This window comes from Canis aureus, chromosome 14 (assembly GCF_053574225.1).
Source record: "Canis aureus isolate CA01 chromosome 14, VMU_Caureus_v.1.0, whole genome shotgun sequence".
In the NCBI taxonomy this organism is placed as follows: Eukaryota; Metazoa; Chordata; class Mammalia; order Carnivora; family Canidae; genus Canis; species Canis aureus.
The window spans coordinates 45762367-45775316 of record NC_135624.1 but is presented as its reverse complement, the minus strand read 5'-3'; the positions used below and the strand labels follow the sequence as shown (position 1 = coordinate 45775316).

General features: G+C 34.3%; 1 protein-coding gene across 1 annotated transcript in view; it reads left to right on the top strand.

The window, feature by feature from the left end:
* Positions 1-7990, top strand: part of GABRA2 (gamma-aminobutyric acid type A receptor subunit alpha2) — a 162046-nt gene extending 154056 nt beyond the window's left edge. The window contains exon 12 of the transcript XR_013352152.1: positions 7967-7990. The gene's annotated coding sequence lies outside the window, so the exon portion shown is untranslated. The remainder of the gene's footprint in view (positions 1-7966) is intronic.
* The last annotated feature ends 4960 nt before the right edge of the window (positions 7991-12950 follow it).

The following is a 12950-nucleotide window of genomic DNA, read 5'->3' as shown; positions in this document are numbered from 1 at the left end:
ACAGGGAGAATGACATTTGAGTTTTCATATCAGAAAGAATTTCTTTCATAATTGAGGAAATTAAATTTAAAACTTTCATTTGGGGCACTTAGGTGGTTCAGTTGCTTAAGTGTGTGATTCTTGGTTTTAGCTCAGGTCATGATTTCAGGGTCATGAGATCAAACCCTACATTAGGTTCTATACTTAGTGCAGAATCTGTTGGAGATTCTCTCTTCCTCTCCCTCCCTGTCTCTTCTTCCCCTTACTCATGCACACACTCTCTATATATTAACAAACAAACAAATAAATAATAAAATCTTTAAAAAATAAGTCTTAAAAATAAATAAATAAAAAATAAGTGTTTAATTGAGATACACTGTCAGGTTGTTGCAATTCATCGTACGTTTCAGTTAATCTTATATATTACCAATTTAAGTATTGAAATACTTAATAATGCAGAATGATTATATCATAAGTGTGCATGAATAAATCTCTGCATTGGTTTTCAGGATACACCATGTTCTTGTTTCTTCTACTGCCCCCCAATGTTATTTCTTTTAATTCATTTTTTGTTGTATATTCTCCTTCTCATCAGTCATTTAAAGGGTGAATGCCCCAGGGTTCGGTTTGGAACTTTTATCTATTCTATCTAGATTCTGTCCTTGGAGGTCCACTCAGTCTCATCATCTATATGCTGAAAATACTCAACTTAATTTCTGTTCTAGACCGCTGCCTTGGACATTAGATCATATATAACTTCATAACTTCATGCTTGATATCTCTACCTAGGTATCTGATGTGTTTTCAAACTCAGTATCTACAACACACACACACACACACACACAGGCACACACACACAACCACCTATCCTATCCTTAATTCTTATATCAAATGAGAGGAAGTCCAACTTTCATTTGCTCAGATAAAAAAATCATACTTAAATCATTCTTTTTAAATTTTTTTATTTTATTTGTTTTATCATAGTAAGAACACTTATGATGAGATCTAATTTCAAGTTTTTTCAGTGTATATATTATTGTTGACTATAGGTACAATGTTGTGCAGCAGATGTATAAGGTATATTCATCAACTTTATACCTATTTTTAAAAAGATTTTATTGATTTATTCATGAAAGACACAAAGAGAGAGGCAGAGACATAGGCAGAGGGAGAAGCAGGCTCCCTACAAAGAGCCTGATGCGGAACTTGATCCCAGGACCCTGGGATCACCACCTGAGCTGAACGCAGATGCTCAGCCACTCAGCCACCCACGCATCCCAACTTTACACCAATTGATTAGTAATTCCCCATTTCCTTCTCTCAGTCCCTGGAAACCATCATTCCACTCTTTGATTCTGTGAATTTAACTATTCTTGATACCTCAGCTAACTGGATCATGCTGTATTTAGCTTTCTCTGACTAGCTTATTTCATTTAGCATAATATCCTCAAGGTTCACTCCTGTTGTCAGATATTGCAGAATTTCCTTCCTTTTAAAGACCAGATATGTATTTATCTACCACTTTTTTTCCCATTCATTTGTCAATGAATATTTAGGTTGTTTCCACATCTTGGCTATTATGAATAGTGCTGCAGTGACCATGGAGATGTTCATGTCCCCTCAAGATCTTGATTTCAATTCCTTTGGGTAAATATACAGAATTTAGCTTAACTCTATTAACTCAATTTCTCTCGAACTCCACATCCAGCTTATCAGGACATCCACTTGGCTGCACCTTTGAAATATATCCTGAAATTTCAGACCTGTGAATTTACAATTTTCATCAAACTTGGAAAGTTTTTAGCCATTCTGTCTTCAAAATTTTATTTGACCATGTTATTAGTCCCATCTAGTGTATTTTTCATCTCAGCCATTGTAGTTTTTATTGCTGGAAGTTTGATTTGTGTCTTATTTGTATTCTCTGTGTCTCTGCTTGACTGTTTGACCAAAGGTAGTACAGTTATGATGTCTCTTTCCGCTGATTTTAAAATGCAGATCAATTTTCATTGATTGATTATTCTCTCTGTTGTGAGCTGTGTTTTACTGCCTTGAGTAATATTTGATTGAATGCCAGACATTATGAGTTTTGCCTTGTTGAGTGTTGAATATTTTTGCATTTTTATACATCTTCTTAAACTTCATTCTGGGATGTAGTGAGTTTACTTGGAAATGGTTTGATCTGTTAAGGTATTGCTTCTATGATTTGCTGGGTAGGTCCTGAGCAGAGCTGTCTATGACTTATTATCTCCTAGTAGTGAGGCAAGATCTCTGTAAGTTCTCTATTCAATGCCTTATGAATTGTGAGCTTCTCTAATCCAGCTCATGAAACTAGACATTGAAATCAGCTTGTGTGAAGGAACTTGTTGATGTTCCCTCTGTCTCTTTGGATGGTTGGTTCTTCCCTAAAATCTGATTCCTTATGCACTTGCTCTAATGGGTAATTTTTCAAAATACTCAGGGTACCCTCTGCAGATCTCCAGAGTTCTCTCCTTCTGTGTAGCTCTCTTATTTCTGGTAGTATGTCATATGAACTAGCTGGGTTGGTTTCTCTATATTCATCTCCTTAACTTATGAAATCCTCCAGGCTCTGCTTTAGTTATTACACCCATGCTATGGCTTCAAACTCTCTCAAAGCTATACGCCTCAGCTCATTTGTTTTCTATCTTTCAGGTATCCCTGTCCTCCATTGCCTGATATCTAATGTTTTAAAAATATTGCTTTATCTATTTTGTCTGATTTTTTGGAGCCCCTCAGATGTGAGAAAAAAAATCACTTCTCTGTTACTCCAATTGAAACAGCTGCAAAAGTTGTCCTGTGGATTTTTTTAAAGAGGAAAAGAAAAAAAGAGATATATTTTCAAACATAGCTACACATATGTAGCTACACATAGCTACACATAAACACAAATTTATTAATACAATTAACTACTTGTGCATATTTTCTTCTTTAAATTATTCCATATAACTTCATTTTCCTAGTTACTCTTACAATGTTTATATTCATTTGAATAAGTTATAATAAATGGGAAATAAAAACCCTTACATTTTCGTAACTTTAATAGATAGATCAATTAGAATTACTCTTTAGAGATAGAAAGAAAATATATTGTCACCCACAATCTAACATATGGAAATAGTTTTCGAGATAATTAAAATTAACTTTCATCAAGAAATGATTCTTGTCACCTAATCTTGATATCTAATATTGAATGCACTTGGGGAATTTATCAAAATCATGCTCAATTTAAATTATTTCATAAAATCCCAGTTGACAAAGATATGGACAAATATGATAAAGGATGATTAATTTTCAATCAGCAGCAGTACTCCCAAGTCTTACTTCATTTGACAGATTACTGGCTCAGAAAAAATTTAAAGTGACTTCATACAATTCTTTTTATGTAAGCCTGTCTGCAAAATCAGAAAAGAACCAAACAATATAGGCAACAGAGATAATACAGGAAAATGAGGGTTAGTGTTCTACTTTGATTGGTGTTGAGACAAGTTAATGTTTTAGGAACAAAAAAAAATAGTGCTTTCTGAGGATTCAGTAAGTAATACATTCAACTTGGAACAAAAAAATAAGTCAGTTTGGACTCAGCATGTGTTTGAGCTTGGTAAGTTAATTAACTTTTCTGACCAGAAGTATCCTCATCTATAAAATCACAATATTAATTCTATCGACACATTTGCTATGAAAATTAAAGGACATAATACGTTTGCAGAGATTTATTCAGGCATGCTTATGATATAATCATTCTGCATTATTAAATATTTCATACTTAAATTGGTAATATATAAGATTAGCTGAAACATACTATGAATTGTAGCAACCTGACAGTGTATTTCAATGAAAGATTTATTTTTTAAAGATTTTACTTATTTATTTATTTATTTATTTATTTATTTATTTATTTATTTATTTAATATATAGAGAGTGTGTGCATGAGCAATGGGAAGGGCAGAGGGAGAGGGAGAGGAAAAGAGAATCTCCAACAGACTCTGTGCTAAGCATAGAGCCTAATGTAGAGTTTGACCCTGAAATCATGACCTGCGCTAAAACCAAGAATCAGACACTCAACCAACTGAACTACCTAAGTGCCCCCAAATGAAATTTTGTGGTGATAAGAACACTGCTCATAGAATTGTTGCCAGGTGCAAAGTAAAGGAGGGGTTGAGGTTATTCAGGGAAAGGAAAGAAGACACAGTGGTTAGAACAAAGTAGGATGGGAGAAGAAGTCGTATTCAAGGAGCCAGATCCTTTCACAGCGTGGTAAGAAATGGTCATAAATATAACTCATAATAAATACTAAACAGACGGACAGTTAGAATGTAGAATTAAGCTCTTGGGATTTGTATCTCATACTGAATAGGTTTTATGAATTGTTATTGAAGCTGTAGCTGGCCTGTTGAAAATCTTTTATTAAGTATTAATGGCCTTTTGATTTTATAACCATTCCACTTGAAGCTAATGTTTCTCTGATGTATTGCTATTATTGTTATGATGAAAGTGTATCTCAAATTTAATACCTTAGTTTTGTACCATAGTTTTATACAATGAAAAAAAGATTTTGGAGACAGAATCATCCTAATCAAAATATAAATTTGATGAAATTTTCAAATACTTTTCTGTAGCAGCAGACTATTTCTAGAAATAAAAACTACTTAACAATGAGAGTTAGCCTCATTTGTAATATTGAAGGCCTCTTGGGAAAGGGATCACTTATATAACCATTCATTTGCAGCTCAAGAAAAAATTTGTCCAGAGATCACGAATTTTCTTCATTTATAGAAGATATTGAATGTTCTAATTGCTCTTATTTACAAGAATTTACTCACCTTAAAAGTACTACCAATACTGCTGCTACTACTGACATTTATTGGATGATTACTATATACCAGACACTGGTATATAGGAATTTTTTGCATATATTAATTTATTTAAATTAATTATCATAACAACTCTGTGAGATACTATTTTTATCATTTTTTTTTCAAGCAAGGACACTAAAATTCAAACAAATTAAGCTGCTTTCCATATTCATAGAGTCAGTATGTACTGAAGTTGGAAACCTAAGCTATTTGGCAATAATAACTACCCAAATGAGTGGGTAGATATAGGTTTTATTTTATTTTTTATTTTTTTTTATTTATTTTTATTTATTTTTTGTTTTGTTGATTTTTTTATTGTTTATGATAGTCACAGAGAGAGAGAGAGAGAGTCAGAGACACAGGCAGAGGGAGAAGCAGGCTCCAAGCACCGGGAGCCCGACATGGGATTCGATCCCGGGTCTCCAGGATCACGCCCTGGGCCAAAGGCAGGCGCCAAACCACTGCGCCACCCAGGGATCCCAGATATAGGTTTTAAAGGGAGAAAAATATCTAAGATTAATTCCCTGATTCTGACTTTCAAAATTGGATGAATAATAAAAAGGGCACCACTAACTATAAAGGGAGAGCATGGGTGGACACAAATGTAGTAAGAGTAGGGAGTTAAGTTGAAGGGAAAGATAATGAGTTTAGTTTTACGAGTTTGAAGTCCTTGAGGACTTGAAGGAACTTGCTGTAATCTGAGCCAGAGCTAGAGATTTAGGAACATTCAGAATATTAGTATTCCCTGAAGCAACGGATGTGGATGACATCAGGAGAAAATGTGTCTGAGACACAGAATTGAATTCTTAAGCACTAGCATGGAGGTACATTGTCATTTGCAAAAGAAGTATACGTATGAATGCCTCCAAATAATATTTAAAAAAAGACTGAGAGGATTACTATGTCTTTTACAAATGTACTTTCAATAGGAAAATCTTAACATCTTAAAATTATTGCACTTCATTAACATTCTTGAATTGACCTTTTCTCCTAGCTAGATGAACTAGCTCTAGAGTTATACTGTACAAGCATGCTAATTTGGTAATCTCAAAAAGACATGGAAATGGAATTTACATGTTGGGTTCAACCCTAAAGAACTCAGATCTAGAACAATTTTAGGAACAAGGGCAGCCTGGGTGGCACAGCGGTTTAGTGCCACCTTCAGCCCAAGGCCTGATCCTGGAGACCCGGGATCGAGTCCCACGTCAGGCTCCCTGCATGGAGCCTGCTTCTCCTTCTGCCTATCTCTCTCTGTCTCTCTGTCTCTCTCTCATGAATAAATAAATGAAATCTTAAAAAAAAAAAAAGAAACAATTTTAGGAACAAGGGTCCCATTAGTCTGAAATCACAGATTGGCTTGGATCCCTCTTTTACATTAGACACCCACATTCCTGTATTTTGGTATCAGCTGTGTTTCAATCTCAAGATATCTAAACAATTATATTTGGTATTAAATACATCAAGGAAATTATATATTGTATAGACGTAAAGATTCCTCATTAGTCAAAAACTTTAGAAACCTGACACCCTCAAAACCTATTCCTGCTTTATTTTTGTCTTTGGGAAATGACACTAGTTATAGTTTTAGAAAATAAAAAGAAAATAAAAGAAAAATAGTGTTCTAGGTCTGGCTGAAAAAAGTGAATACTTAGAAGAGGCTTTTAGATACAATTTAATATCATTAGCTTTCTTTTCCCTTAGCATTAAGTAATCAACAAGATTATATATATATATATATATATATATATATATATATGAAATTTCATGAAATTTCTAGCAATGTTTTTTTAAAAGTCAATATAGCCTTATTGTAGAACAAATAAATACGCTTCTTGGAATTTTGATCATTTCACTGATCAAAATGATCAAATTTCATTTGATCATTCATTTGTCCAAATCATATATTTTATAATGATTGCAACCATCATCAAAGAAAATAATTGGAAGGTTAAATGACATTTTAAATTGCATTTTTCTGAAATGAAAGAGGTTTAATCCTTGAGATTACAAGTGTTTGTTTGAATTTCATTTTAATCCAACCTCATAATGTTTATAAATCTTACCCACCTGAGTTATATACATCTTTTTTGGTTGAGTGTAAAGATAATTCTTGCTGTGGTAGGAAAACTGTCAGGAACAAAATGTGTCATGTTTTATTTGTGCAGTAGATTTCATTCTTCTTAAGATCCCAGACTGTCTGCTTTTCTGTTGTTTTTTGGGTGAGAGTATAGAATAATAGAATGTGACATGTTTAGGTGTGATGATTCATTTTGTCTCTCTACTTCTAATCTACTAACACCTTGAACACCGGTTATTTTACCCTTGTCAAGTGCCTGTAGGTTATTAAAAAAAAAAAAAAGTTCCATTCACTCAGGCATCAAACAAACTGAATAAGTAAAGGAAATTCATATTTATTGGAGGTTTTGTATATACTTTCTGGAACATGCCACTAATTGTATCACTGAATCCCTGGGACAATACTTCAAGGTATGAATAACTGTGCCCATTTTACAGATTAGGAAATTGAAGCCCAGAAGGCTTATTTAATAGCTTGAAGTTTCATAGCTGTTGAAGAATGGAGGTAAAAGTCAAAAACCTTTCTGGTTCCTGGACCGCATCACTCTGATTTTCTTTTAGTTTGGAATTTCACAGATAATAATTACATATTGCATTTTAGAAGCATTTGGTAATAATTGTAATATTAATAACAAGTGCATACACAGTTCTTATTATGTACCAGACACTATCTTACATAAATTATCTCACAACAACTCTGTGATCCCATTATTTTCTTTTCATTTCAGAGATAAGGAAGATAGTTTAATCACCAAACATCATCCAGCTAATAGATAATAAATAATAAAAATTATGATGCCATCCCAGTAGGTTATTTCGGGATCATAGGTCTCTTTAGTAATACATTTACTATAATATTTTGAAAACCATCCCAGATGTTTCTGAATTTTTGGAGTCTACCAAGAATTAAACACCCACAGGACTCTATCCATCCTGATATTAGCAGTTGGTCTTAAATTAACTTTAAAGAAAGCCATACATATATTTATGGCAGAATTAACATATGCTATGGATTTTTTTTTTTTTTTTTTTACTTAAAGGATTGTAAAGGAGCCATGCAAGAGAGAAAGGAAGCAAAAAAAGAAAAAAGGCAATTTAAAGCTACCACTGATGTAGTCAACCTGTGGCACTAATGGACTGTGTTATTTCCTTTTAAATTAAATGTACTTTTGTTTAAGCAAAATACTCTGATGGGCCCGATTTGACCTAAAAGAAGAGACAAGTGGGGCCAGAGGTGATGTGAAGAAAGATAGTTTCTCTAACTCAGCCTGCACCAGGCACCCAGGCTTCTGAAGATAAAAGAAGGGTCTTAAGTGTCCCAGTGAGTAGATGAAGAGATACTAATTTTATTTGAATTATAAAGGAAAAGGAATCTCAGCAGGCCTGCACTCTTGGGCCATCTCAGCTGACATTTGTGTTTTTATTGAGAACGATAATATGGACCTTCTGATTCAGAGGCAGCGCATCTTGTCGGAAGTCCCCGTCTGATTGAATATCATTGGCAGCTGGCCAAAGAATAGCCTGGATAACAGAGGGGTTGCCTTATTCCTTGTCACATGTACTTAAGGATTTAACTATTCAATTTCTCTTTAATCATGATGCATGATCTTGGATCCTTTACAATCCCTCAGGGCAAAGGAAACTAATTCTACACATATCATGAATAATATGGCATCTCTGAATAAGATGTCAGAATGAACCCTTTAACAGTCAAGCGATTTCTAAGTTGAATATCCTGAAGTCTGACAATTATTTGTTGAAAGTTTGAAATGGAGACTGTACAATAAAACTGTTGATTTCCACCTATCAAAATATTGATATGCCAAGATTCATTCCACTATTCGCAAAAGATTTGTTTGTCCTGTATATATTTTAAACTGTACATGAGGTTTTTCATAGTTTTTTAAAGTACTCAAAAATGTGTTTTGGATTTTTAAAAAATGTTTTAAAAGTCAGAGCTACCATGGAATAATTAGCTAGTGGCCTAACATCTAACATATTTAATACTCAAATATGTATCAAGAATAGGTTGGATATATAATTTTATAGTATTAAAACATATTTTTGTATATATAGAACATATATAGACATACACATTTAGCCAGGTACAGATTGGGAATAATGTATAGTAGTGGATGGACTGCAAACTTTAAAAATCACATCCAATATCATGGCTGAATGTGTGTGATTTCATTAGTTAAAAAGATCGATTAAACTAATCCATTATGTTAAAACTATTTATACTTGTGAGGTTATAAATTGAAAGTGGGTGTAAGGGAGTCTTCTTGGATTCTGATAACGTTCTGGTTGAGGTGGCTACTGGTTATACGTATGTTTAATTTGTGACAATTCATTGATTTGCACACTTGTGATTTGTGCTTTTCCATATGTGTATTCCATGGAAAGTTTACATTAAAGAAATATATATACATGTGTATTCATGATATATTCAACATCCTCAATGTATTGATCTTATTTGAAAAATGGGTAAAAGTGATTACTATGATGTGTCTTGAGAAACATGCTTGCCAATAAGTCATTAATGGCTGCTCATCAAAGCTAAAATCACCATTAGGCCATTTTATTTTTATAAATATTCTAACCCTAAGCACTAGGTCATTTTATAAACATGATCATTTCCAGGTATTTTCCTTGTTCTCGAAATGAAAAATCGTGCCTGGCTATACTTTTAGTTGAAGAAACATTTAGAATTTGTAACAATAGGTATTTCTGTTTCATAGGTGACTATTAATGATATTTTAAGATGTAGTCAAAGTCTATCACTTTAGATTATTTTTCCAAAGACTATTTTTTTAAATGTCATTACAAATCAGGTATGGAATAAATAAGTTATAGGAATAAAAGGCAGAGCATAAGGAATACCGTCGATAATACCGTAACAGCAACATAATGGGATAGATGGCAACTACCCTTGTGGCGAATACAGCACAATGTATAAAACTTGCCAAATCACTAAGGTGCACACCTGAAACTAATGCAACATTGTGTGTCAACTATACTCAAATAAAAAAATGCAATGTTATTACACAATCTGTATTTTAAGGGTTACATAAATTAATTTTGGCATAAAATGGGGTAAATTATTTTTGGTAAAAATAAATTAATATAGAGTTCTAAAATTACAAAGTTACAGGTCTGAAATTTTCATCAATTTGTTTCCAAGGTCCTTAAGGTTTGGAAAGTTTCTTCATTTTGGAATCCTCTCCGTGTATCATATTTGTCTTGATAAGTTTCAATAAATAATTGACAGTGAGTGAACACCCTTGATCCTTCAATTTGTCTGTAGATGTGAATCCGGATATGAACCCAGGTTGTGTACTTACTGTGATAGTCCTGGTGTACAGAGCTTGGGTAGAAGGAACTGAGAGAAGATACAAAGGAAATACAGAGCGGAAAGTGTCTGATCGGGAGAGGCTGACTTGCTCTTTGGTGCTGAACGAACGCACTATTACCTGGATGTGTATTTCTCCTACTTCTGCAGATACAAAAAGACTTTCAAGTTATTTTCACTTTTCTCAACATCCTCGAGTTGAACTGAAGAAAGGTGTCAAGGATTTTTATTTCTAATCTGACTGATACCCAATTTTACATCATCCATGATAGAAATGAGCTCAATTTTGGTTTTGTTTCTAGTCAATTCTGTCATCCAAAGTCTGTACACTGGAGAATCTGGGGCAGGGAAAAAAACTATATATCCAGATATTCCAGGAAAATATGAAATAAACACATCCATACATGAATACAGTTTATAGCTATCCAGTATATTTTTAGCCTAAAAAAAAAATCACAGAAGCATTACAATCCTTGCATTCACTATCCTAAATAGGTACTGGTTTTAAGGAACTTTAAAATATGTAAATTGAGAAAGTAATGTACTCGTATATTATTATAAGAGTGATAAGAGTTGAATTGTGTCTCTCAAAATGAAATGCTGAAGTCCTGATCCTTGATCCCTCAGCAAGTGACCTTATTTGGAAAAAGAGTCCTTGCAGATGTAGCTTGTTAAGATAAGGTTATACTGGACCAGGATGGGCCCTCAGTCCAAAGGCCTATTGTCTTTATAAGAAAAGGTGAAATGGCCCAAGGAGGAAACCACTTGAAGAAGCAGGCCCAGAGGGAAGTTATTTTAACTCTGGTCATGTGATCTCGGTCAATTCACTTCACCTTTTTTTTGAGCCTCGGTTTTCTCATTGATAAAAAACCTGGATTGCTATTAAAAATTAAATGAGTTGAACGTGGAAAATTCCTTAAAAGGAGTCTGAAACTGCTCAACGGGATTCCTTACTATCATTTCACTGTGTCTCTATGTATTCCTTATATTGTATGAAGTTTTGTGTATTGCTTTGTAACTGAGGAGGAAAAGAATAATAAAGATTATTCAGAAAAGACACTTAACGTTTATTGGGAGCTGGCCATGTGCCAGCTCCCAGTTAAATATCATGAACACATGAACACATTATATCATTTATATCTCACATGTATAGGGTGAGTTGTTTTTTAGTCACTTATTACGTACGAGGCTTGCGAAGCTCAAAGATGTGAAATAAAATGTCCAAGGACGCACAACTGGCAAAGGACAGAATAAATCTAGACCATTCAAACTTCAAAACTTGGTTAGCTACTATGCTTTATTACTTTTCTGGGGCCCCCGACAATCTCTCCCCACCACCAAATGTGTGAACTGATTATGCTCCGTGGGTCGTAAATAATGTTGATGCAGTGAAGTTACTTTTTGATTTACTTCTTTGTTCTTTTACATCGTGACATGCAAGTTTGAGGAGAATAATCATATCACTTCTATGTATCACCAGAAAGCCCAATTGTTGAATTACAACCTCAGGGGTTTTCTGGGTGAAATCTGAAACTGGCCCCTGTACACGTAGGGCAAGGAGAGACCACAGGAGGCCAGACGTTGCAGGTTGATATTGGCAGATTTAGTTAAAACACGAGAACTTACCTGGGAGGCTTGCTTGGGCAGCCACAGGTGCAGCAGATCTCTGCCCCTACCCTCTGCTAGAGTCCTGGAAGTTTGTGCAGAGGTCTCACCTGGCTTCAGTCACATATTCAGTCCAGATGGTCTCGGCAGCACCTTACTTTTCCAAACTACATCTTTATAACAGCTGCGAGGGTGTGACTAGTAGGTGGGGGGTATAGTCCAAGGACAGGGGAGGGGTTAAGGAGCCTCTCATGCCCTAGGTCCAGCTCACTGGTCAGCCAGTAGTCTCATCCCCTCAATGACCAATCCCAACACCAATTTAGAGCCTATGGTTTTGCCCAACCTGAAACTCTCGTTCTTTTTATTGACTTCTTGTACCATGTTCACTGCCTTTTTGCAAGATACCACTTTTTAGACAGGACTGTGTATGGGCTATAAATTGGGACTAAGTTTCAATTTAAAGACCAAGAAGAGTATATAATGCCCCCAACCAAAAATCATAAATACCCCTGGCAAAGCCTAACTGTGATATCGTATGTGGTACTTTTCTTGAATGTTGTCAGAGATGCATATGACAATCGCCTCTTATTATCCCAATATGTAAAATTAGGATCTCCAGAGTTTAGAAGTCAGTTTAAAGTAAAATAATGTTTTAGTTTATGTGAACATGTTTCTCATTTAATCAAACATTTAATAGTTTGTTCTACTTTTTCTTTTCTGAAAATCTGATTTTACCTATTCTTGTTACATCTCCCTGAAAATCAATGGTCTGGTAATTATAAGAGGGCTTTATAGCTAGTGGGAAAGATTGATTTTTTTCCTAAAGGAAGACTTTCATTGAATCAGGGTTACATGTCTGAACACTTAGATGTTTCAGATTCTCTTACAACTACTTTCTGATTTTGTTTACATCACTTTACTTCATATTACAGGAAAGAACCAACTTTTCCAAATCTTTTCCTGAATTAAAATGCAACACTTGTTGTCTCCTTAAGACAACAACTCCCAAAATAAATGTATCAAAAATGGTTTTGAAACAGGAAAAATGTATTTCTTGATCACATAAA